This window comes from Dermochelys coriacea, chromosome 2 (genome assembly GCF_009764565.3).
Source record: "Dermochelys coriacea isolate rDerCor1 chromosome 2, rDerCor1.pri.v4, whole genome shotgun sequence".
Classification (NCBI taxonomy): domain Eukaryota; kingdom Metazoa; phylum Chordata; order Testudines; family Dermochelyidae; genus Dermochelys; species Dermochelys coriacea.
In genome coordinates, this window is record NC_050069.1 from 113,764,091 (window position 1) to 113,790,764 (window position 26,674).

Here is a 26,674-nt window from a genome sequence, read left to right on the forward strand (position 1 = left end):
TGTAAGACTTGTGTTTCAAATACACTCTACATTTGATAGCCACTTTAGTACAGAGTGAATCATCAAATGTTTCTTGAATATTTACAGAATGCATTATATTAAAAAAATCTTTCAATTTTCACATTTTTTTCTGTGTTTCAGTACTCACTTACTTTTTGTAATTATCTAAATTGTAGTTACTTACCCTTGTTTATATTAGATATTTTTATAACTTATAGGTGTCTTAAAAGTAACATATGTTAGTGCTACAAAGCTCAGAATGCACTAACTTGCCACTCCCTCCGACTGAGCTGTGCAAAATTTGGAGAAACTTTCATATAATAGTACAAATCGCAAATAATGAATGCCTGTCCCCTTGTTTAAAAAGATATACATGAATTATGGGAATATATTTTCCTCAATGAAAGAATTACCTTACCAATAATGGCCAAAAAGCATGTTGAGTTTTTCATAACAGATACTAACTGCTACCTATTGAAAAATTAGAATGAAATATTCTGAGTAATGCAAAAAAAGTTACATTACTAGTCTGACTTGATCAGACTATTACAGTCCCTAAATTTCCTGATACTGAACAATGAGAATACACCAGTGTCTCAACTGCTCCTCTGTTAAGAGCTGCAGGCCAAATTAAGCTCTCATTTATACCAATATGAAATCCAAATTAAATACACTCCAGATTTAAACCAACGCAAGAGCCTGATCCTGAATTACGCAAGTCAATGGAATGTTGCCACTGATTCAAGGGAAGCACGGTCTAACAAAGCAGAATTTGGCCTTGCATGTCTACAATAGTCAATATCTGTGAACTATAACAATTGCAGTGACTCTGTTTATAGGCTGTCAACATTTCCATTACAAACCCTGTATTTGAGGAGGTTTATGTGTTGGTCCCTATCAAATTTTTTTTGTAGTCAGTTGGACGGAGTTGCTCTTAAGGTACTTCCATCTCCTTCTGGGATCTATAGACTAGTAACTGAACCCTGATTTTTTGCATAGCATAATGGGACACGTATCACTGGGCCAAATCTGGTTTAGCTCCTTTGCTACAATGTGTTTGTAGATGGCTGTACAAGGAAAATAGTTTTAGGAAAATCCAGGATTTTTCCACATTCTGCATCTGTAATATAAAGTAATCCATTTTAGAAGACACAGAAGTTTAAACAGAGCTACTAAGTACTGTGCACTGTAACTCTTCATAATGCTTGTTTACGCTGCATTTGGAATTACAGATTAAGTAATACAGAACGAGATCCCTTCTGCCTCTCTATGGAGCCTGTCCAGACTGAAGTTAGTGATCCCACAAGCCTTATAAAAAAACACAAGGAATAACATCGGCATCCAGGCCAACATCCTTCCCGCCCTAATCAAAGAAACAGGTTCTAAAGTTTGGTCTTTTGTTGCACACATAATGGCAGCTGTGTTTATCTACAGTCACTGCACTATCAGTATCTAACTCATTATTTTTAAAGCGTTTGAAATACCCCGAACATGAAAAGATACTATATAAAAACAAATTCCATTCTACAGTATGCAATTCATACTACTGTTAATTAATTCACATTCACAACATAAACTGTAACAGTTCCAAAAACTCCATTATGGTGTATCCTGAGAAAAGATATAAAAAACAACACACAAAACTTGGCTAAACCCTAACAAGTCTACTGATACAATATCAATCTTTCCCAAATAAGCCTAAGGTCTCTTACTCTTTCTTGCCCATTTGTTTCTTTTCTTCCTCTAAAAGGGTCCATCTTAGACCCACAAACTGCAGGGATCACAGACTCAGTGATTTTATATACTAAGTGGACTACAATACTGGGTCACAATGGGGGGAGAAGAGGAATTATCTACCTTCCTGAAAAAAAATCAACTTTGAAGTGAAGAAAAAAAAATGTTTATGTCCTTAATTTCGTAAGTCAGTCAAATTAAAAGGGGACCTATGCTCCCCTCAGTTATGCAGCCTAGCAGAGAGAAAAATGACAGAATTAGGGCACAAATTCCCATTAACATTTAGAAGGCAAGAAAAATTAATTAAACACAACATGCTCCCTCCTTCCCCAACCCCTCAGATGCCCCTCTAGGTCTTCTCTTCATGTTCAGCCTGCGTGGGCTTTTGGAAGCAGAACTAGTAGCACAAGGGATCTGCAACATGCTCCCATTAATACCCCACAGATTTGTGGGTGCCAATCTGCATGGGAGTTAATTTTGCTGAAAGATGATCAACTCCAAACCCCCGCCCCCCCATCTTTACTGAGCAGTTGCTAAGAGCAAGGATATATGATGGTAGTGTGGCTGACTGAGGCTCCCCAAAGCAGTGAAATCAGGTAAGCGGACCATCCATGGGTCTATGATATTCCCTCTGATTTTTCCCTGGAGTAAATGGCACTATGTGCAGTATGAAGAACACATCCACAACCCATTCTGAGAGGCTGGTATCCAATTTACCACCCCACACCTCATTTGAAGACTCTCTCAAACATCTAAGGCAGAGAAGCTATTTTAACTTAACTTTTCCTTAAGGCAGAATGGGTCTCAGGGTTTGATCTCAGTATAAACAGACAGACACATACAGTCTATATGTAGGTTTCAGAGTAGCAGTCGTGTTAGTCTGTATTCGCAAAAAGAAAAGGAGTACTTGTGGCACCTTAGAGACTAACAAATTTATTTGAGCATAAGCTTTCGTGAGCTACAGCTCACTTGAGCTGTAGCTCATGAAAGCTTATGCTCAAATAAATTTGTTAGTCTCTAAGGTGCCACAAGTACTCCTAGTCTATATTTATATACACACAGCCAGATTTGCTTTCAAAAAACATCCACAAATCCTTTTAAACTCAGTGGGGTCGGCATGGGTGTAAGTGACGGCAGAATTTGACTCATTTCCACATCATATATAAACAGCTATTTAAATGTACTTTTTTTTTAAAAAGAGAAGAAAATCTCAGCTATTGAGTAAACAACACCTGCATACTCATCCAAGTATAATGATTCTGCAGCAGACACCTATGTGCCTACCTGTACATCGGAACTCTTCACTGACTTATCACACCGCATCTAATAACGGTTTATAATAAAGATGCACCAAGTACTTGTGTTCTTACCAAAATATATTTCACTTATATACTTGTTTGTTTTAACTGTGTATTTACCTTCATACTTACCTGTATATAGCCCTAAAAACCACAGATAAGAATTTTCAATATAAATAAATAAAAGAAAAATCAGTTGCTACAGTTCTGGAGCAATGCACTGCTAGCCAGAGATAAGCAGCGTCCAATCCAACACTGCATGCCTGCCAGCAAGGAGGAGTCCCATTTTAAGGCCTCAAAAGCCCTTTGAAAGCTGTTACTTGGCTAATTATGTTCTCTGTCAAACGGGTAAAGTTTCAGAGTAGTGTGCATAACAGATTAGACACATGACTCCCAGTATAGTTAATAGGAGTTGTAGGTCTAACCCCCACCACACATGGCACTGCACGTGCCCCAAAGTATCTTTCTAAACATTACTGGAATATAAATAATGGGGCAGTTTGCAGGTCAGGGGCAATGACAAAACAAATTTAACCCCATTGAAATGAACTGGTCTGATGAACTTTTTGTAGAGAAAAAGTGAAACAATGATAACATTAGTGGTTTAAAAAAACCAAAATGGATACCACTTCTTTAAAAGGGGACAATTTGGCATCTGCAGTGTGTACAAGATGTCTTCATACACTTTTCTGATTTCTAGCTGGTAACTATTCAAAAAAGACCACTTAACAAGCAAAAAGGTCTTCAGCACAACAAATAATAAAAAAGAGAGCAAAGCCTGTGCTATTTAAATATCATGAAACATTTTGCTAATCATGCACAGATGGAAGTACAGACGCTTCTGCCAGACGCCTTGTTCAGAAACTTTGCTCTATTTTTAATTGTTTGATGCATAGAGGACCTGTTTGCTGATTAAAAGGACACACTGCTTTTTATAAGGACTCCATCGACGTGGAATTTAGTCAGTTAAAAAAACATGAGAGCATTAAAAGTAGTTACACTTTTCTCTGAATCTCCACTAACAATATTTGTAGTTTTACAATCATATTTTTCTGTTTTTTTAAATGTCTCTCTCACCTGGGAGAACTGGCTAACTAACAATATAGAGCAAAGTAAAACGGACTACACACAAAGCTGCCAAATGCACTAAGTAAACAAACTGGAGAAAAGACATTTTTCCTGGTAATCTTCTTCAGTTTTAGTAATCTTAGGCGTTACTTGTAACGATAACAGGTAACCAGTATGGCAAAGTGAAGGGTCAGTTTTAAATTGACAATGTTCCTTTAAGTCCAAAATGTAAGTTTCATGAGGAAAAATTGTTTGACAAAATCTAATATTAACTGAAAAAAGAAAAGGAGTACTTGTGGCCCCTTAGAGACTAACAAATGTGTTTATTAATGCTCAAATAAATGTGTTAGTCTCTAAGGGGCCACAAGTACTCCTTTTCTTTTTGCGGATACAGACTAACACAGCTGCTACTCTGAAACCTAATATTAACTGAAATGTTCATTACATTGGTTTGTTAGTCAATTACAACTTGAAAGTCATACTTGTCTGAAAATGCTGCATTGTAACAAGTAACATCTAAGATTACTATAACTGAAAACTGTTAGCAACTCCCACCAACCTATTTTCTCAGTTTGTATATTATGTGCATTGACAGCACTTAGGGGTAGCTAATTTCACTTCTTCCACATATCATACATTTTTACCCTTACTGAAATAACTCTTATAAACAGCACCAAAAAACAGTATTTTCAATGTCATGTTAGTCTTTTTTTTTTTTTTTTAAATCAAGTGATGGTATCCCTTTTCCTTTTACACTTTTTTTTTTAAACTTGCCATTGAACATTTTGCAACCCACCATTGCAGCACTGTGTTCCTATAGGAGAACCAAAAAGTGAAAACAAGTAGAAACAAAAATGAAACCACCTAGCCTACTCCCCTCGTCCAAAATGAAGTGCTAAGAGTAATCACGTAGCACGAGCACAAAAAATTAAACAAGATTTTAAAAATCCTTCCAGTTTTAATAATCTAAGATACTATTTGTAAGATGGCTAAAGAATTGTTTTTATTATACTATTATGTATTTAAAATAACAATCACCCTTTAATTTGTGCGCTGAACAACACAAATAGTATGACTCCCAACCCACACCTAGGCACACAGAAAGCAACTGAATTACTTTTAAACTGCTATCATAGAATATTACAAACAAGTAAAAAAATGCAACTAATTCATTAAAGACCAGCTGACAATCCTGAAAAGCAAGATGACTGCTCAAGAGACACTGTAGGTGGAAGCCACAGAACACTGGCAGGGGCACACAGGTTTGAAAATACAATGTTCAGCCAAAGAAACTGGCACCCACAATGAAGCGTCAGAGGAGAAATAAAGATTTTCTCTTGAGTGAAGGGGGAAGTGTGTATGGAATGAAAGGCCTGTCCAGACAGCTCATTTGAACTGTAGAATCAGAACTTGATTATGACTAATAAGGAAGGAAGAGGGGTAGATGAAACAACACTCAAATTTGCACAGTTCTGCACACATTATTAAAGCTTTAAAATCCTTCAAATAAGAATGGAAACTAGACAAAAATCAAGCGGAAAAAAGGGGCAACGGAGAATCAGAATGTTGCACAGGCAATGAACCTGGTGAGACAGAAGTAGAAGTGGGTCAGGATACCTAGCAGCTAGAACTGCTGAGAAAAGTGAAATTTCAGCAGAAAGGGAGGTAAAAAGAAGAATTAAGTGGCTAGTAAGGAAGCACAAAATCTGGAAAAGGGGGTTGATAGGGTGAAGTTGTGTGTTAAATATAAAGGTTTGCCAAGTTAAAAAGCTGAAAAAACATGTCCATGTGAAGCACAGAAAGGAAAAAGAAATACAGAAAACATTTGACTGAGGAACATTTTTTATTCCCTATTTACGGTAAGGAAAAGCAGAGCTACAGCTCATGTATACTAGCCATAAACAAGCAGTGTCTGATCAGCTATGCTGACCTGCCAGCAACAGTTCTGAGATTAAAGGGCCCAGACTCCAGACCTTGGTCCAGATCTCACGTAAGTTTTACACGAGTGGAGCTCCATTTAAGTCGTCAGTTTAAGACTAGTATAATGGAGTAGTGAATCAGGCTTCCAGTATTTAACTGCGGTCTTTGGCTTAGCAGCTTATAAAACTCAAAACATTCAAAGTTCACATTAAACAAGATAAGAAGGATAAAAATCTGGTTGTTGCAACTCATACTAGACAGTGCTATTAGTTTCAATGAGATACTCTACCTAAATAAAAGCTTTTTAAAATGGCACCAAATACTATAACCACTCCCCATTAAGTCTAGCCAGCTTACAGTTCAGAAAATTTGACAGTTATAGCCATAAACGTAGCTGAAATGTCTCTTGGTCTGCATTTCTTCCATTCCTTTTGTCCACAACAACATTCAACAAGTTGAACTCCTTACAAAGACTAATTCTGTTCAATGTAATAAAATGAATAGTCTATGACTATTGTCCATGCTGCAATTTTAATTTTCTTTAGGCTCCTTTTTGATTGTACCCTTAATAGATACGAGTTAGTGTCATGCAGTACCATCCTGTGAGAAATGTCCTTCTTTCACTCTGACACCACTTTAATTCACTCATCTTGCTAAAAAACTTATTTTTCTTGAATGCACAACAGAGCTGAAACCAACAGGAGTGCAAGTTACTCAGTACTTCCTAAAACCTATACAAAACCTTTATGTCTTCCCCTCATCACTATGGTATCTGAGCACCTCTAAGGCATGGACTCTTATTTTGTCAGCTTATACAACTCTGGAACAAAATACAGACTTTCTGGGATGACACTTTCTTCCTCCTTCCACCCTACTGGCGCTGTAATATCACATAGGTACAGGACTACATGCCATATATATAAGCTGTCCAGAAGAAGAAAGATGCAATGTGATCTTTACTGATTAAGTTTAGGCACTATAGTAAAGTATAGGCTACTAGACAGTGACAAGTGCCATCATTATCTTTTCCCATAAAATGGATATAGACCTCATATAAAACATATTATATAGCCAGAGTTGCGAAATCAATTATCTGCCCAATATTTCATTAATCTACTATAGAGTTCATAAAGCAATCAGTAGTTGTTTTATGTCCTCCAGAAACCATGCTGCTGCTGGTGGGGTCCCCTGGCCGTGGCTCAGCAGAAGTGGAGGGAATTCAGGGGGAAGGACTACAGCACCCAGATATATTACCTCCCTTCCTGCAAACAGGGGTCAGCCTATATTTTCATGTGGATGTCAGGAGGTTGGCAGCAATTCTGAGAAGACTTTACCTTGTGTTGATGTAATCTTTCTTAAGATCAGATTCTCAAATCTTAAGAGACTAATACAAAAGTAATCTTTCACATTAAATGAAAGGTCATATTCCTACTAGACCATTTTACTTACAGTAGCTCACATTAGAAACATGAATGTGCATGTCTTTTGGATCTATTTTACCTCAATATACTTTAGCGATTGCTAAGAACAATACCTTTTTTTCAGAAGAAAATACTGTGGGCCAAATCCTGCAGTCCTTACTCAGGCAAAACTCCCACTGAACTCAAGAGGAGTTTTGACAAAGCCAGGAGTCCAAGATTTGGCCCTTCACAAAACATTGGGGTGTCTAAAAATTACTGCAAAGAAGATAGTTCTTGAGACTGGCAACCTTTCCCCTTGAGGTAGCAAATTCAAAATCAGCTTAGGTGAGTGACTGAAAGTTTTCACCAGCTGGTGGCTCCTTAGTGGCCTTTGTAACAAGAGTCTCAATCCACATCATAACTAGCACCTTTATTAGTAGACTCAGCCATGAGGCCAAAGAGAATGAATGACCTCTGCTCTGTACAAGTGATCCCTCCAGATCAGAGATAAGGCATTTTGTTCAGGGTGGGGCTGCTCGCCATGATGCAGCTTGTACCTGTTTTATGTCTATATCAACAATTTTAGGCCCAGATCCTCAAAGATACTTACATGACTAACTCCCATTAATTTTAAGGGGAGTTAGGCACCTAAATACCTTTGAGGATCTGGGTGTTAGTATGTCCAGTCCTGCAAACTTCAAGACCACAACAATCATTTTTAAAAAATTAAACAGAATAAAAATTCAGTCTAAAAAAAAAAAGGTGAAAGAGCTTTTAGTTACCATGCCCCTTTAAAAAAGGGGGGGCATTTATATTACGATCACAATTAGTGATATTTTGTAAAAATCAAAGTTCTGCATATACAAATTTATACTGAATGTGTATGTTTGCTGAAATATACATTGACTATTTAAGAAAGCAAAACATTCAATAGGAAGTTTGTGCAAAAAAAAAAAAAAGTCAAACTACTGTACTTGATGTTTCCCCTCTGCTGAAAATCAGAAACAACATTTCAGAGTCACAGGAAAAATAATTGCATTATTATTATAATTATATACTTCAAGCCACTTTTAATCAACTTAATAAATATTCCTTTCCAGGGGAAACTTTATTAAGTTTATTAACACCCTTAAAGAGAATTGATCTGTTTGGAATTCTACATTTTATAAACCTTACAAATTTGTAAAATCACTAATTCCACAAAAACATCAGCTAAGTAGTATGTTCTAATTCATTTTTCTCATAGATTAACTATATCTGTGACAATCCTTGCAATGACTGGGCAGGATGGATCCTTAGGAACTTCTAATAAATCAGCAAGTCAGATGATGCAATATCGTGCAAGCTAACACACAGCATACAATACTTCCTGCTAAACTACAAGAAAAATAGCCCGATTCTCAGCTTCTCTGGTCAGATCAGCAAAAACAAATCTCATGGTATCAAAAAGCATGGGGCAATGGCATTCATTAAAGTTAATGCACAGCCCCAATCCTGCCCCCACTGAAGTCAGTGTTAACACTCTATTGAATTTAACAGCACAGGATCAGGCCCTAGATGGAGGAATTTCACAGAAAGATATGTACGGGTTTCTGAAACTCACTTTGACCTTACCAGGAACTTCACATGCAGACTAAGGGTCAGTATATATCCCCACACAGTGCTGTATCTAAGCACTGCTCGACTTGTGTACCCTCAGGGAACAGTGCTATATTGTAGTTAGAAATGAGGGTGCTGGACAGTTATAAAGCATTCCTCAGCCAGAAATGGGTGTTGCTGTGACCACCACACCAATGGAATGTAAAAGGTAAAAATGGAGAAAACAAAGTGATATTTTTCCTTAAATATCATTTATTTTGAACAATGTTGTAATGACTAAATAGAACACACTGAAATGTAAAATAAATATTAGACAATGTAAAAGATGGGTATTTCTTGTTTTTTTAAGATTCTGTAAAAAATTATGAGTGAAGAAGGTTTGCAGGATTGTGATGCAGAGACACGTTTTCATGAGAAATTATTTTTAACATCCTTCTAGGATTCTGTTTCATTCAGACCTTATGCTTAAAATACAAGTGCAACAGTAAAATAAAATCCCTACTTTATTTTTGGAAAATATTGTACATCATTCACTACTAAGCCTACCATTAACTGTGAACTGTTAACGTGTTTTACTGTGGTTTCAATAGAAAAGCTGCATTTAGAAAACAAAGATAACCCTAGTCACACTCCGTCTTTTCTGAAGCACGGATTAAACACAGTATTCTGCTCAACAAGCCCATCACTGTTAAGTAACTCATCAGAAAATAAAGAGAGAATTATCAAATGGGAATTGCCAAGTAATTAGTTCTCTGAAGCAGATGACATACAACTATCAAAGGGAGGGGCTTCCCTGCTAGTCATATGTCAGAGATAGGACCTACTAAGCTGTAAATAAAAATGCATTCCATGTTCTAGAGCTATGGGGCTTTTTAACCACCAGCAGCACATTGAAAATAAACATGAAATTCTGTTTAGTGCAATAATCCACTAAGATCTCTTTTTAATGTATGGGGGGGAGGGGAGAAGGGTTGTTCATGCATACAATGAAATTTCTAACTGTGCTGGATCTGCCAGCTGTTACCTGGGGAAAGCTATGCATACAGTACAGTACCAGAGAGGTGATGTGCACAGGCCCTAGGGAAGAGAAGAAACCCTTTTTCTATCACATTAATTTGAAAAAGCACTCCCTACTGGGCTGCTAGGATGCGACACCGACAAGGAACAGCACCACTGGGAAAATATTCATTGGTAGAAACAAGCTGAGCATGGCAAACAGGAATTATATTTGTAGTTTTTTGTAACCACGTTTCTTCCTAAAAGTTGACTCAAGTGTTTACATTCACAAGAATATTTAAATACACAAAAATACAAAGGCCCTAGCGCATGGGTGACTAGCAAACCAAAACGTGTTATTATTATGACATTCACTACCGCGTTCCAAACCGTGGTGCTACACACTACAGACTTGTCTACACAAACATCTTGTTCGCAGCAAGCTGGGGTCTGAGTCTATTCCACAGCAGCCCGCCACACACTAACTGTCCCTGTGCACCCTGCTGACACACATTATTAGTTCATTAATGCAATTTGATTTAGTCCTCTTTAAAACGGAGTGGCAGAGGTACCAAGGAGGAACCTCAGTCCGAGAGGATTTCAGGTCTCCTCTTCTCCTATAAACACGTGGTCCACCAGTGAAATCCGAGGACCCATTTACCTCAGGCGGCTGATCCTTTTTAGCCTTAACCATAGAGCTAGTTTTTCCCAAATGCAAAATAATATGAAATAAAACAACAACAAAATCACCCAGCAGTACCAGCTCCTGTCCCTTGCGGCTGGGCCTAGTTCCCTGCTCCAGGTGTTGCAAAGCACATGGGACTCACAGCGCTGCTCAGGTTTCACTCAGTAGCCACTGCTGCAGGGCAAGCTCATGCTGCAACCTCACCCCTCCCAGGACCCCCTGCCATCCGGGGCCAGGACCTGATCCCACCCCCCAGACTCCCCCATGCCACTGGGGCAAGGATTCAACCCCACCCCCTGCAAGTGGATAAAATGGATAAAACAAAAGAATATGCATTCCCCCCAAAATAAAACAAAACGTTATAAAAAATAGGAAGAGTTCCATGGGACTTTACTTATCCGCACTGGACACCAGCCACGAGATGCGACAAGCTAGACCAGTGGGTTTTCAAAAAAATTTCTGGCGACCCATTTGAAGAAAACTGTTGATGCCCGTGACCCAAAGGAGCTGGGGATGAGGGTTTGGGGTGTGGGAGGGGCTCAGGTGGGGGCAGAGGGTTGGGGTGCAAGGATGAGGGTTGTGGGGAGCGGCCAGGAATAAGGGGTTTAGGACAGGGGTGGGCAAACTTTTTGGCCCGAGGGCCACATCGGGGTTGCAAAATGGTACGGAGGGCCGGGTAGGGAAGGCTGTGCCTCTGCGAACAGCCTGGCCGCCGCCCCCTATCCGCCCCCTCCCACTTCCCACCCCAACTGTCCCACTCAGAAACCCCAACTCATCCAACCCCCCCCGCTCCTTGTCCCCTGACTGCCCCCTCCCACTTCCCGCCCCCTGACTACCCCCCTCAGAATCCCCGACCCATCCAACTACCCCCCTCAAAACCCCCTCCCACTCCTTGTCCCCTGACCGCCCCCTCCCAGGATCCCCCACCCCTAACCGCCCCCCATCCAACCCCCCCACTCCCTGTCCCCTGACTGCCCTGACCTCTATCCACACCCGCGCCCCCTGACAGGCCCCTCTGAACTCCCAGCCCATCCAACCCTCCCCCACTCCTTGTCCCCTGACCGCCCCCTCCCGGGACCCCCATCCCTAACTGTCCTCCCCAGGACCCCACCCCCCTATCCAACACCCCCTGCTCCCTTTCCTCCCCAGGATCTCACCCCCTATCCAGCCCACGCTGCTTCCTGTCTCCTGAATGCCCCACCCGAACCTCCGCCCCATGCAACAGCCCGCTGTCTTCTGACTGACCCCCGGGACCTCCTGCCGTTATCCAACCCCCGCCCCTTACCATGCTGCTCAGAGCAGCAGGACTGGCTTTTTGGAAAGCCTGGGAGGTGGGCAGGCGCAAGCCACGCTGCCGGTGCAGCTGCAGGGGAGGGGCCAGGGGCTAGTCTCCATGGCCAGGAGCTCAGGGGTCGGGCAGGATGGTCCCATGGGCCGGATGTGGCCCGCGAACCGTAGTTTGCCCTCCTCTGGTTTAGGGTGTGGGAGGGGGCTCTGGGCTGGGGCAGGGGGTTGGGATGCAGGAGAGGATCAGGACTCTGGGCTGGGATGATGGGTTTGGGGGGGGGGCTCAGAGCTGGGACAGGGGATTGGGGCGCAGGCTTACCTCAGGCGGCTCCCAGTGAGCGGCTCAGCAGGAGTGCTAAAGCAGGCTTCCTGCCTGTCCTGGCACCGTGGACCATACTGCGTCCTGGAAGCGGCCAGCAGCAGGTGCAGCTCCTAGGCAGAGGTGCGCGCAAAAGGCTCCACGCAGCTCTCACCCGCAGACACTCTCCCCACAGCTCCCGTTGGCTGGGAACCAGCCCGTGGGAGTGCGGAGACAGTGCTCGGGGCGGGGGCAGCGCACAGAGCCTCATGGTCCCCCCGCCTAGGAGCCAGACCTGCTGCTGGCCACTTCAGGGGCGCATCACAGTGTCAGAACAGGTAGGAACAGGCCTGCCTTAGCTGGGCAGCACCACTGATGGGACTTTTAATGGCCCAGTCGGCAGTGCTGACCAGAGCCACCAAGACCCAGTGCCTTACATTCCGCAACCTAGTACTGGGTTGTGACCCGCAGTTTGAAAACCACTGAGCTAGACAGTGTTATCTTTCCCAGTGTTAAACTTTCAAGTCCTATCACTTACAACCCAGTTGTGCCTCCATGATGCTCTGACGATGGCGAAAAAGCTCCACCAATTTGGTCCAATGGGAAAAATTCATTCCTGACCCCAAAACAGATGACCAGTCAGACCCACCACACCCTAAATAACACAGCCTCTACACGACTGTTACAAACAGGGAGGACAAGGCAGCTTGCCATTGCCAGGCACATTCCATCCACCTAGGTCTTTCCCATGATTGGCTAGTGGGTCAGAACCTACTATTTGGAAAACACTGTCTTAGAGTAACTTCACTACTGAGTTAGCCTGGGGTTTTACCCAGCTGGTGGCCCTAATACCCCATCCATCCACACACAAAAACGTCTCTCCTGAGCCATCTGGGAGTATTGGTTAGAGCCCAGGTTCTGCTCTCACTCAGGCTGGTAATCCACCCACTTTGCAGTGAGGATGCAGGCTAAACCATTCAAGTGCCGATAGTCCTTCATTGTCTTCCCACGATTTCCCTGTGTGCCCAGAAGGATAGACAAGTTCTTCCACAATTCACTGGGAAACAATCCTGGAGCAGCTTAGCATACTGGAGCACAGTCAACCACGGAATAAGTTCCCAGAGGCTCTAGCGACACACATGGATGTCTGCACCATCAGTGACAACACAGTAACACGGATATGGCTGCTCACACCGGCCTAGGCTAACCTGTATGCTCATATCAAAATGCTCATACCTGTATGCTCATACCCAGATGTCATCACCCAGGCTAACTCTGCCATGAAGACATACACCCTCCAGGTGCATGCACATGGAAATCCAATAACATGCAATTATACAACCTACACACACACACACAAAAGGATGAGTGTGTACACATGGGTGGTGCAGATGTGCAAAATCAGAGACCATTTCTGACATTTTGGTCCTAAAAATAAAAAAGGTTCATTTTCATATTAAAACTTATTCTGCCTAACATCTCTGAGATAATAAAAGTGTTTCTTTAAAGTAAGTTAAAAATGATGAGCCAGATGTTTCTCCACTGCCTTACATCTTGAGTAGTCATTCACATCAGTGCAAAGTGAGTAAAAAACATCATCAAATCAGAATGGTAGTGTTTTCATACTCACTTTGCACAAATGCAAATACACATACAAGGTATAAGACAGTGGAGAATCAGGCTCCTTGCTTTGTAACAAACACATTTATTTACTTATGTTACTACTAAACCTTATATTGTTAAAAGTGAAAGAATTTTTTAAATTGCAATTTGTTTGTTATTTATGCTGTTTGATTACTTTTTTCTTATCTTTCAGATTAGAAAAATAAAATCAGTGAAGATAGTTTCACACTCAGGTTCTTAATGTTGCAATGTTGATAAGCCAACCAGTGCAAGGAAATGTTTATGTGGAATTTCAAACTAAAGAAGTATTTCTATTCATCTTCAGTTTTATTAAATCTTTTACAATTTATATTTGGGGCTACATGTAAGTTGACAGTGTCCTTTTAAACCTGGTTTATACAAAGCTATTTATGTTACACTGATTTTTATTTTTCAAAAGAGCACTTTCAATTCTTAAAGTCATGGTCAAAACTTCTCTCTCATATTTCATTAAAAAAGTGACATTGAAAAACATCTTTTTAAAGTAGAAGCAGGAACCTTGAACCACGGCTCAAATCCTGGCTTATGTGACAAGAGAATACAACTTTAGCGTTCCCATCTTAAGCACATCACAAAACTCAACTCAATGTATCTACATCAGAAAACCTTCATACAATTTGGCATGAGACTGGCAATCTCTGTTCAGGAAAGACCTAGGAATGATAGAGCAGAGGTATGGAGTTGTGTGGAGAACATTGCAAAGCACTTCCCTGTCTGATGCCAGTCTACACTGTTAGTTCTTCATTTTCATGTACATTAAATTTACTCCCACACTTAAATACAAAACAAGCAATTAAAAAATTAAATGTGATTTCTAATTACTTTCCAATTATACCTAGTTCAAATCCATCCGCATTTTTCTTAGCTCAGTCAAAATCACCACCACCGTCTGTTAGTCCTCCCGCCACTACAGGCCTTCACATGTTAAAAAAAAAAAAAAAAAGCAAAACCAGCCAATAGAAGAAACACCAACTCTGCACTCTCAAATGGCCAGCAGGGGGCATTAATAACTTCCCCAAATCACATCATTCTCCTTTAACTAAAAATGATTTTATATATACATATATATACACATATATATATATACACACACACACACACACACACACACACACACACACACAAACTCTGTCTATAAACAAGCTGCAAATGAGTGTTCAGCATATGTTAGAAACACACCACAACCAAAACCAGCTGAATACATCTTACATAAAAGGGATACCATGTTAAGCAATGTATACCCATAGTTAATGAAACTTCAGAAAGTACAGTAAATGGATTGCTACAAGTGGGACAGTTGCTACAGAGTCAACTAGATTTCACAATATGACTAATAGATATCACATGAATTGAACAGTGGAAAAGATTAAAAGGAAATCTAATTGTTAAAATGCCCAGTATTTCAAACAAAATTCTCTTAACACAACTGTTTAAAAGGAAACAGAGCAATTTGCCTACCTGAAAGAAGGCAATGCATGCTCTGAACAAACAAACACTAACTCTCCCTATGTTTTTTAGTTTGGGCCAAAATTAATCAAAGTCAGGGTTAAAAAAAGCTATTTTAAATAACCTTTTTACTCATCTTGAGGTCTTTATTCAAGCAAAATGATTATTAAAGTCAGTGTGAGTTTTACCTAATAAGAACAGTAAACACTAAAGGCTTGATCCTACAAATTCTTAAACGAGTTACTTTACTACTTTACTTGCTGCAGTAAATGGTATTATTTATGTGAGTAAAGTTGCCTGTGTTTGTAGAATTAAGCCTTAAGTAAGGACTTCAGAATTTGATCTTGTGTGTGTTAAATCAAAGGTGTCCAATATTTTGTCCATATGAGGGACACAAAAAGAACATGTCATAAGCCACCTAGTTTGCATTTAGTGGAGCAGACTGCAGCCATCCTCCTCCTTGGTAAAATACTAGAGTAGGAGAGGGCTATGGTCTCAGCATAAAATGTTCCATCTTTGACCTGTGCAACTTGCCCCGTGGCTACTGACTACATTACAGAACTCCACGGGTCACATTCCATCAGTTGCGACTCTGGGCATCCCTGTTAAATCAAATGCCAAGGATAATATCTGTAACCAGCCAGTGACCATCTATATAACCTTTACATTATTTACTCTGATACACACTGGGCTTGATTTTGATCTCACTCTGGAGTAAATCAGGAGTAAGCGCTGAAGACAGTGGAGTTACACCAATGTAAAACTGATGTGACTGAAGAAATAAATCCACTGTATTTTAACAACAAAAACATATTTGGTCTAAGGTCCATTAAGACGACCTTAAGCATTCTGTGTACAAAGAAAGCAGTATTATATTTGTATTATGCCGATGGCTAACAATCAATTGTACTGGACATAACAATGTTTACTTAATATTTATGACATTGTTTTTAATGCAATTACAGGAAATATCAGCTGCTAGAATATTCAAGGTGACTCAGCAATACATTATGGGTAATACAATGTGGACACTCAGAAGATACTTAAATTTGATTAACATGCTATAAAGCATTTCTTCTTCTAGCTTTTAGTTAGGAGCCTTTTCTGTGTAATAATTTCTGTAAACAAAAACAATTTTACAAAACCTGAGCTAATTCTGGACAAATGAAGAGCTCTGTGGAAATGTTAACGCCTTGACAAAAAGATTTGTTCCACCTGATCTCTAAGTCAACATCTCCTATCAAGTAAATTTTCTGAAACTGAAGGGTGAAAATGTGTTAGGGTGCTTTATCTGGCAATTTAATTCTCAAAAAGAATAATCCTCCAGAGATGTAGTGGTTACAACCAGCCCCCTCCATTCTAGATGATTAGTGTAGACCATAAGAGGCATGTCTTTACATGCAACTACATGCTTAGACTACTTCCCTTTAAAGAACAATACCCCATCCTGCACTCACTATAAAATGTAAATTTATGTACGGCACACTTCACTATGACATACTGTATACATTTAAAAGTTATTCCACTACAGAGACTTTCTGATCAGCTTTTCATCAGAGTACTATAGTAACTCAGTTTTCTGGCTTTAATAAAAACAAAAAACGTACTTTCAGTTTCTGAATCTAATTCCCCAGCTGTATTTGCCATATTATTTAAAAGAACAGCCTATTTTCTTTCTGCAACCTTTATATTTTTGTTACCATTATCAGGATAGACAATCCTAAGTACTTAAAAATCATGAGTCAGGGCCATGAGACAGGCTTAAAAACCATGAGACTCAAATAAATAAGAACATTTGGGTTCTTTTTATTTGCAGTCTGACTGACCCCTAAAGGCTCAACACATTTTCAAGCTCTTCTCCACAAACATATGAGGTACAAACATACAAGGTAAAAACATACGAGGTACAAAGGGGGAGGGAAGGGGGGAAGAAAAAAAGCTGAGATTGTCCTGTAATCACATCACTGCAGAACCTGGGGATATAAGCAAATCACCAAGGATCACAAGACTTGCAATAAAATCATGGGAGCTGACAACACTGCTTAAATCAGAGTAAAAGAAAGACTTAGGTATGTCACTAGTGACTGGTTATCCATGGTTTTAAGCAGGGCCAACCCTAGACCAAATGCACCCCAGGCAAGGAGTGTCTTCGGCACGCTGCTGCTCCACTCCACCCCCCCATAGGTTAAACTTTTGAATATCTTACACCAACCTGAGCCTAGCATCCCTCAAGCCCTGTACTCCAGGCAGTCGCCTGCCCCTAAATCCGGCCCTAGCTTTAAGGGAGAATCCGCATGCCAAACAAGGCTTTCTACACAGGAGGAAATCAGGAAGTTGAAAAGGCAAAGAGTCTGCAAGCAACACAACCCACAACAACAAAACAAAAATTGCCAATAATAGGCAAGAGGATGGATTTCTATTATTTTATACATGGCAGTTTATGACAAAGCTCAAAGGATAAAAACTTTTTATACATCTCATAATCTTTTAGTAACCAAACACATTTTGACCTAAGGTGAGCATAAGAACTACTGATCTGCAACGCAGCATCCTACAAGACAGAGACTTGAGACACAGGTAGTATGATTTGCTGACTTGGGTAATACCATAATCGTTGTTATTTATTTATAAAGCACCCCCATTCCTGGTCATGTTGAGGTAGAATAATTTCATGTCAAATGAATTATAAAAACATTTTAAGGTGTCCACGTTTGCCAAAAGAAAGGGCAGAGTGTGTATACACATGAGAGAAATAAAAAGCATTAAATCCTCACCTTGTTTACAAAGCATCTCTCTATGGTGAAGATAAAAATTATGGTCGTCACTGTTCTATGGGGGTGAAGAAGAAATTCACAGCTTAAATTGCTTCCTCATCTGGTTTTGCTGCAATGTGACTGTTCATCCAGAAGCAGAGAAGATGAAAACCAAAATGAAAAAAAAAAAAATCAGTTAAAAACCAACCAACTTAGCAGTGGCCATACAAGTGCCAAAATAGTCCTGTGAAGACTGAGTGGTTCTATCCAAAGCAGAATCATTTATAATACTGAGGATCAATAACATCAAAAGATTACAGAGTTGTGTCTGAGTTTGAGCTACAGAAGGATGGCAATTCACTTCCAACAAGTGACATAACTAGAGCGAAAACCAGGGCTCAGAACAAGCCAGTACTCAAAAAGCACATTGATAAGTGTACTGTTTACATCTTACACCAGCTTGAGCCTATCAGGGATATTTATGATCTTCACTGGCTCAGTAGTACAACCTCATGAAACACAAAAAATATCTACATTCCATGAGTGTCCAAAAAGACAAATATTCACGCACAATGTAGCTGAAATTACTACAGATGTGCACTCACATGTGTGCCCGTTCTTGTGTGTGTTCGTACATGGGCGCCCTTGGCCACTCTTCCTGCCAGCAACCATGACATAGATGTGCACTGTCTACAGCAGGCTGGAGCTAAGAAGTCAGTTCCTCAGCACCGTACACATGTGGCAGAAAGCACAGCCCATTTACTCTGTCTGTATGTGCTTTCCAAAATGTGATATTGGTGAGTTTAGAAAACATAAGTGAGTTGTGGTGACAATTGAAAATCTTCACTGGCAGCAGAACACAATTTCTTTGAGAGGCATCATCCAAAAAGCAAACCATATTAAGGGGATCTTGATAAAAAAAAGTGTTAGGTTTTGTGGCATTTCCCCAGTTCTATCCTCTTAATCCTGGCATGCTGGAATTAATGCATTTTACTGCAAATTCCCAGATAATATAAACAGAAAGTACACTATGACAGCAATATTTTTCTAATTCTATATTTTTAATCATTAAAAATTACAGGGAGGAAGCATCACAGTTCTGCTGACATCACATATCAAACAAAATATGTTTTGCTTTTTCACTTGGAACCTCACCAAAAATTTTTTGTCACTCTTCAGCATGACTACTATTCCTCTGTCGTGAGGCAGTTTTGTGTTTGAGTTTGTAAGCATGCTTATGGCCCCTGTTCATCCAAGGATTTATGCACAAGTTTAACTTTATGCCAGTACTTAAATCCATCCTTATTCAGCAAAGCACTTGCAGGATTTAAGCATGTGCTAAAAGTGTTTTTCTGGATTGAGTCCAATAAATACATTCATGCACATAGCTATTCATAGTTAGTAGACTACAAACTAACACACAATATAGTTGTAAGAGAAAATATAGTAAAGTAATAGCTGAATAACAAATACACTAAGCTCAAGAAGAAACCAGAGTTACTTGTCCAGTTTCTGTAATTTCCAAATACACCTTCGTCTGCAGAATTGTTAAAATTAAAAAAATATATACACTTATTTTGTATATCAGCTAAATCAAAATCTTATCACCTTAAACTTTTTTCCCCACATTTTTTAAAATGTATGACTTTTGAATATATGTTACGTGCCAGAGCCCAAAAACATTATGTGCTTTTGTTCTCCCTGTCCAAAGATAAATATACTAATTTGTCTCACTCAAAGTTCTGCATAAGGTAAAATTAAATGACCAAGTCAATATTTTCAGTTCTAAAAGCGTAGTGTATTAAATTTCTTAGCAAAATTCACTGGCATAGAGCACACCATTTCTTGGGTCTGACATACTTACCTGTATGAAGCCTGCTGTACTTCTGTTTGTTATGGTCATTACATTTTGATTTGCTAAAGTAGACCTAGTTATAGCAGTCTCAGCAGAGGACTCCAGCTAAAGCTGTTCTGTGAACAGATTAAGTTGCATGAACTGTACCTGAACAATGTTCCACAATAATTAATCACTCAAAAACCTGTATGATCAGCTAACAGCCTCATAGTGGGCTGTCTCATTCTAAACTACGGTTGAAACCAGGGTACACTTCAGACCACATATGCAATTTTTATATACATTTTTGAAACCAAAATACACCTTGTTACTGCACTCCCCTCCTATTTGTAGACCACAGCAAAAGCATTATACTATATGAATGGCAATACAAAAGAGAGTGGGTTACTACTGAGCCCTTTGAAGTTAATAAGAATTTTGCCATTGAATTTCAGTGGGAGGAGGATCAGGTCCTGAGTTTTGATTCTCTAGATATATTACTAATATAGGCTATTTTTATAGTTCAAGTAATTAGCTGCTTTTCAATTGACTGCATTTATTGGTCTATTTTTAAAAAATATTAAGATGAAACAAGGCTATCGGATAGATTACAAAAAGATTTTTTTTCCCTTGGAGGCAAAGGAAATTCAGGCCTGTTTTAAAAGATCCTTTAAAATCAGACCATTTTTGTCAAGCTTTTTTCTAATGAAATCCTGGGGGAAATTTGTTTTTCACAAGTTCGTATAACGCATTTTAAAAAATATTTACTCTGCAGTGCTGTGAGCCACATTACAAGCAATTTGTATAAGAAACACGATGCAGTACAAGGGATCGTACAAACAGCAGGAGTTTGTGTGGTTATTTGACTTTCTCCAGTCCCATTTTCCTAATCCCCTCCATACCTAGGCCAAGAAAGAAAGAACGAAAAAAAGAACGAAAGAAATCAGCTAGTGCACTAAAGAGTTGCACTGAGAGTGAGAAACCGTTCGTGAACTTCCCCAAGAGAAGAAATTCCTCTGCTTGGCAGACAGACAGAAACCTGCAGGCTCAGTTACACTGTAGCTGGGATTGTGAGCGGGCAGGCAGTGCAAGATTTGACCCACAGACAGGCATTACTCCTCGTTACCTTCTCCAGTCTCGTACTTCAAAACGAGAGCTATTCAAATGCCTGTTTTATTATTATATTTTTTGGATACCATTAGGTTCTAGTAGTTAAGGGCCTGATCCTGAGAGGTGTGCAGTACTGAACCATTGGGAATTGTGGGTACGCGTCACTGCTCAGATCAAGCCATTAAAGCCACAGGTCTAAATTCACCATTGGTGTAACTGGGAGAAACGTGAATGGAGATGTTAGCCACTTATGCAAGCGGTGAATTCAGCTCCTCCAGCAGAATTCTGAAGTCCTTACTCAGACAAAACTCCCATTCCAGTCAATAGCAGTTTTGCCTAAGAAAGGTGTAATAAAGACTTCATAGTTACACACAACAGGACAGATTCTGAGCTCCATTACTCTGAATGTGGCCCACTGGAATCATTCCAGATTTACACCAGTCCAAAAGAGAGCCACATTTGGCCCATTTTAAAAAAAATTATTATTTCTTAAAATACTAATGTATAGTATAGTATTCAAACACTGACATTAAAGACAAAAATATTCCTCAGTTAAATGTATTTTTAAATTGCAGTAAACAACATGAAGCTCTTTATATTGTTCAAGTGCACTTTTTACACTGGAGAAAAATGCATTATAAACATTGAAGTAAAAGGCCTTCAACTGTATGCTATGATGAAAAAATATCTTTTAAAGTAGTATGAAAACAAATGTGAAACAGCTTACTATTATCAGAAACAAACTATCCAGTATTGAGTCTGTCACAGATAAAATAGCCTTGGGTTTTTAGTTGGTTTTATTACAGCATCTATACCCCTAAGTTTCTGCAAGGTGAAAATGCAAATTCAATTACCAAATAAAACACATCCAAGGCCCTGAGCCTACTAAGAATTATGGACATGCTTAACTTGATACACTATCAGTTAAGTAATAATGATAATGTGAATTATCAATGACTTAAATTATACTAGTCAGAGCACGTAAAGTTAAGCAATGTGCATAGATTATGGCAGGTTTGGGGCCTACAATATTAACCCTTTTAATGGTGACATTTTCACAACTTCATATATATGATTTCAGCTTTCAAGTGGTTAAACACCCAACAAATCAAAAGCAACAGACTGCAGAAGAAGCTTTCAGATACGCTTGGGAAACACTTTTAAAAATTAACAAAACATTTGTTGATTCATTAACAACAAACACACGTGGAACTGGTAGAATGATTTCATTAGCTAATTAAATATATTTTCATACTCAGCACACATGTCAAATCTGACAGTCCAGTGCTGTAACAGCCCGGAAGTATCTTTCATAAAAGTTCAGTGGTTAGGAAACGTCGTAATATGCTTAAATATTCTTCAAGACGACATAGAAGTGAGTTGTACAATCTGTCGAACATAAATATTGTACATACGCCACTTGAGGTAGCCCAGTCACAAGACAAATACACCTGAATGGACAATGAATACTGTCTGTTACCATGGCAGCCTGATCTAATTACATGACTGATCTGGGCTAGAGTAAGTGCACTGAAAACCTATAGCACTGACATGTATCTACATGAGAAGAGAGAGAGACAGACAGAGTTGAAGAGAACCTATGAACCTTTGCCTTCCATAAACGATAATGAGATTAAAGCCATCCATTTAAAAGAATTTCTGCCTGAAAAATATTGGGCCATTTTCATGAACAAATTGAAGGGCAATACAATAAAATGATTACTACTATTAAAAGGTACCTTGCAGCATCTCAAAAATAACTACAGTGATTTTTTTTTCTGTCACTCTCAATTACAATCTCTCCCTCATTCATAACCCTTGCTCCACAGAGCTATAAAACTGAACCGTCTTCACCGCCCAAACAAACAGAGCTACATTAACATGAAATCTGAATTTTCCCTTAACTGAAGGTTACATCAGAAGCTAAAATGAAAAGCCCTTGACTTCCCTAACATGTCAGCAAAGTAACTGGCTATGCCTGAACACATCTGACATGTAACTAACCAATACGGTATAACATATATAACAATGATCATTAAATATTAAGTATAACCTGCATTATGAAATATGCATTTCTTTATCATATGAAACATAAAATGTTTCAAAAACTAAGGTAATCCACCTTAAAAATTCCTTATTTGTGTATAAAAAATATCTGTAAGGAACAACAATTTACATCATTATGTTTATTTCTTGGACATAATAAGGAATGCTTACAATTTTTGCTAATTGTATCCGGAGTCCAGGATCACAGGGGAGAGATGCAGTTTGGAGTCCCTATGGCACAGCATACCGTGAACAAAATAAAAATAGCTTGTCGTTCTTCTTATCCACATAGTACATTATATAACCAGCTTCGGACTTGTTTTCTTTCTATTATTACTCTTCAGTAATTCCCCCATCTTCAATGGCATGGAAACAGTTCCCAATCCCGTCTTTTTATCATCATCATCATCATCACTACCGAAGCAACCAATGTTTTCTAACAAATTTTAGGTTAATCTCTAATAGTCTTAGAAATCATTATATTCATTTATTTAGTACATACAAACCAATCAGGGATTACTTTCCTAGAGGTGTTTTATTTAAAAACCAACCCAAACAAGGGGAGGTCAGAGTCAAAAGAGCAATGCATACCTGCAACGTAAATTAAAGAGAATGCAGCAGCCACAGACACAATCAGAAATGGAAAGAGCAAAATATTGCTATATCCAAGGATAATCGCATCAATTCTTTAGCGCCAGTGGCTGTTGCTAATCCCCCCTGGAGAAGCTAAATGGTCTCTTTGCTTTTAGCCATCTCCAGATCTCTCGCCCTGGCAGGGACTGGAGGAGAGTGAAGGCAAGAGAGGCTCTGCAGACAGTGTGACGGGGGAAAACGGGACACCCGGGCCTCCCCTGACCCCGGCACTAGCCCTCCTCACTCACTGCTGGAAGCGCCAGCTGGTGTCTCCAGCCAGCCTGGGCCGTGAGGGCAGCCTAGTGGGTCCGCTGCTGAGCGCATTCCCCGTCCCAGCGCCGCCTCTTCCCCCTCCCTCCTCGCTTCATTCACCCCTCCGGCAGCCACCCCGACCCGGCCCGGCCCGGCGGGCAAAGCCTCCCCCGCCGCAGCCCGCACAAACCCGGGGGGCGTGCAAAACTCCAGCCGCTCTCACTTGCCTCCGCGCCAGCTAATGCACCGGGGGCAGCCCGAGCCCGAGCCCGGCGGCGGCAGCAGCAGCAGCAGCAGCAGAGCGAGCGTGAAAACGCCGCCCTCCCCAGCGCGCGCACACACACACACACTCGCGCGCGCGCCCTCTCTCCTCCTCCTCCTCCCCCCCCCTGAAAGCAACCCAGACACAGGGGCTACGGCTGTTTCCTTGCCTGTCCCCCCCGCCTTTCCCCTGCCTCCTTCTCCTCCACCCCACCCCCTCCCCGGAAGACATTTCTTGCATGCACAGAGTGCAACGAATTCCAGCCACCCCCCCCCCCCCCACACACACACACACACCTCAGGATCGCAAAGCCATTTTCTGGCCTCCAGCCTTCCCAGGGCTGGGGTGGACTAGGCTCCCGCGCTGGGCTGCGGGGAAGCTGAAGCCCCGGGGGCTCGTCCAGCCCACTCTTCCCCTCCCTCCCCCGTGTTTCTCCAGCTGGAAGCGCTGGAGGTTTTCGATCGAAAGGAGGAAAGAAGCCGGGGAAGCAAAAAGCAGAGAAGGAATAAAAAAAAAAAAGCCACTTACTGCCAAGTGTCAAGGGAGGTGGGGGCAGAGAGAGAGACTCACACACACACACTGTCTTGCTTGCTGATCACAGGGCTTGGGGGCGGGGGGGGTTATGCTGGTTGCCTTTTCCCCCCCCTCTCTCTCTCTCTCCCCTTCCCCCTGCAGTGACACAGGTCCTGGATGTCTCCACCACTGTAGTAGAAATGATGTCTGCGGTACAGAGCCCCCGCTTCTCTCTCTCCAGTATGTAAATGTGTAATAGAAGCCAAATATGGAGCAGTTGGCTGCCTCTGCAACAGCTCAAGGATCCTACTTCATGCAAAAGGGACGGGGGAAGGGAGGAGAAGAGGAGGAGGAGGAGGCACGGCAACACTTTGGCAGGCGGCCAAGAGAGCCACACAGATTATTGCATGCACCACAGAGCCGGGCCAAGCCAGTCTTAACCCTTTACACGGCTTCTTCCCAGTTACGGGGAGAAAAAAAAAGCAGGGGGGGTGAATTGTGATGGGGTTTGTTGGTGGTTCCCGCCCCACACACACACACACTTCAAAAGACAATGTTTGCCCTCAAAAGCACAATTAAAATGATACTGATCAGCTGCTGTTCTTCTGTAAAGAGGGCATCATGGGGATCTCAAAGCGTTCTGCAAACAGTAATGAAAGTGACCAAGAGATTCACTAGTTTAATAGAAGAGAGCCAGCTGGGGATGCCTGCTGTCCTTTGGAAATGGCAGAGTGCTAATTTAAGGGACTCCTGACGATCAGCCACTCAGTGTTTCACCATGAGGCCTTGAGGGGGGTCTTTTCCTAATTAGTATAATTCTTCCAGGGACAAATCCTCAACTCCTATTGGAGTCACTTGGCAAAAGGTGCCTACCATCTAAATCAAGTCCCAAATGTCCTTTACTCAGATCCCTTCTTAAACAGCAAGAAGGCAGATAGATTTGGACCTTGAATAACCAGATACCTTTGGATGCTGACCACCTTTCCCAACTCCCTAATACACAGTGTGCCAATTACACTTACTCTGAGACTGAACCTCTCCCATCTATTCCCCCAAGTAGAGCAACATACCTCCCCATGATGGTCCAGTCTCCACTTGTTGTCTTGTCCTATCCTCCTGAAGAAATGACACAGGCCTCAAGAGCTCCATTCCCATAGGTTGGGGGGGGGGGGAGAATAATACACTTAGATGGAAGAGCCAAAAAGGCTGTCCTCTCTGTTGACCACTAGGCTGGATTCCTAGAAGAAAACACAAGAGAAAAAAACTTCAGTTAACAAAAAAGGAACAGAATAGCAAAATTAAAACTAAAAATGCTATTGAAAGAATGAATAAAATCAAGTTCCATACCTCCTAGAACACCAGGGCCTGGGGGGTGGGGTGTGTGCTCATTGTAATATTCACTAAGACCACTGGCAAGGCAGTGGGGTCCTAAAGGAGCTACTAACTCTCTGCTTGGGCATCAGCACACATGAGGGCATAATGTGAGAGCCTCTCTCTTAGCTGACACACTGGGGATTGAACCAAAGGCATGAGCTGATGCAGCTTGAGATAAAGCTCTGTAGCTAGGGGGTATAAAAAACAGAGGCCTCTCTAGGTACAGACAAGTTAGGCACCTGCCTAGGGCGGCAGATTTGACCTGGTCGCCCGCCGTCACGATGGAGGGGTGACTGGGCCTAGCCTGAGTGGCGCTGTGTCTCTATGTGCCAGGTTGCAATGCCACTTGCTCAGATTTGGCCCAGCTGCTCCTCCATCATGATGGAGGGGCAGCTGGTCCAAATGTGAGTGATGTGGAAGATGGCACGCTGACAAGTTGCTTAGGGTGGTAGACTGCCTTAAACAGCCTTGGATAACATCTCTGGATCAGCACAGAGGGAGACT

At 41.0% G+C, this 26,674-nt stretch overlaps 1 protein-coding gene across 15 annotated transcripts in view; it reads right to left on the reverse strand.

Moving 5' to 3' along the window:
* Positions 1-25,136, reverse strand: part of ATXN1 (ataxin 1) — a 276,722-nt gene extending 251,586 nt beyond the window's left edge. For 6 of the 15 annotated variants that reach the window (XM_038390524.2, XM_043506987.1, XM_043506980.1 and 3 more), the window contains exons 1-2: positions 23,308-24,119; positions 18,168-18,287 (exon numbers count right to left, since the gene is read on the reverse strand). The gene's annotated coding sequence lies outside the window, so the exon portion shown is untranslated. Of the gene's footprint in view, positions 1-18,167; positions 18,288-23,307; positions 24,765-24,811 lie in introns of those variants that run through there. The other 9 variants (XM_038390529.2, XM_043506985.1, XM_043506982.1 and 6 more) reach the window with 7 other exon arrangements.
* Between the last annotated feature and the right edge of the window lie 1,538 nt (positions 25,137-26,674).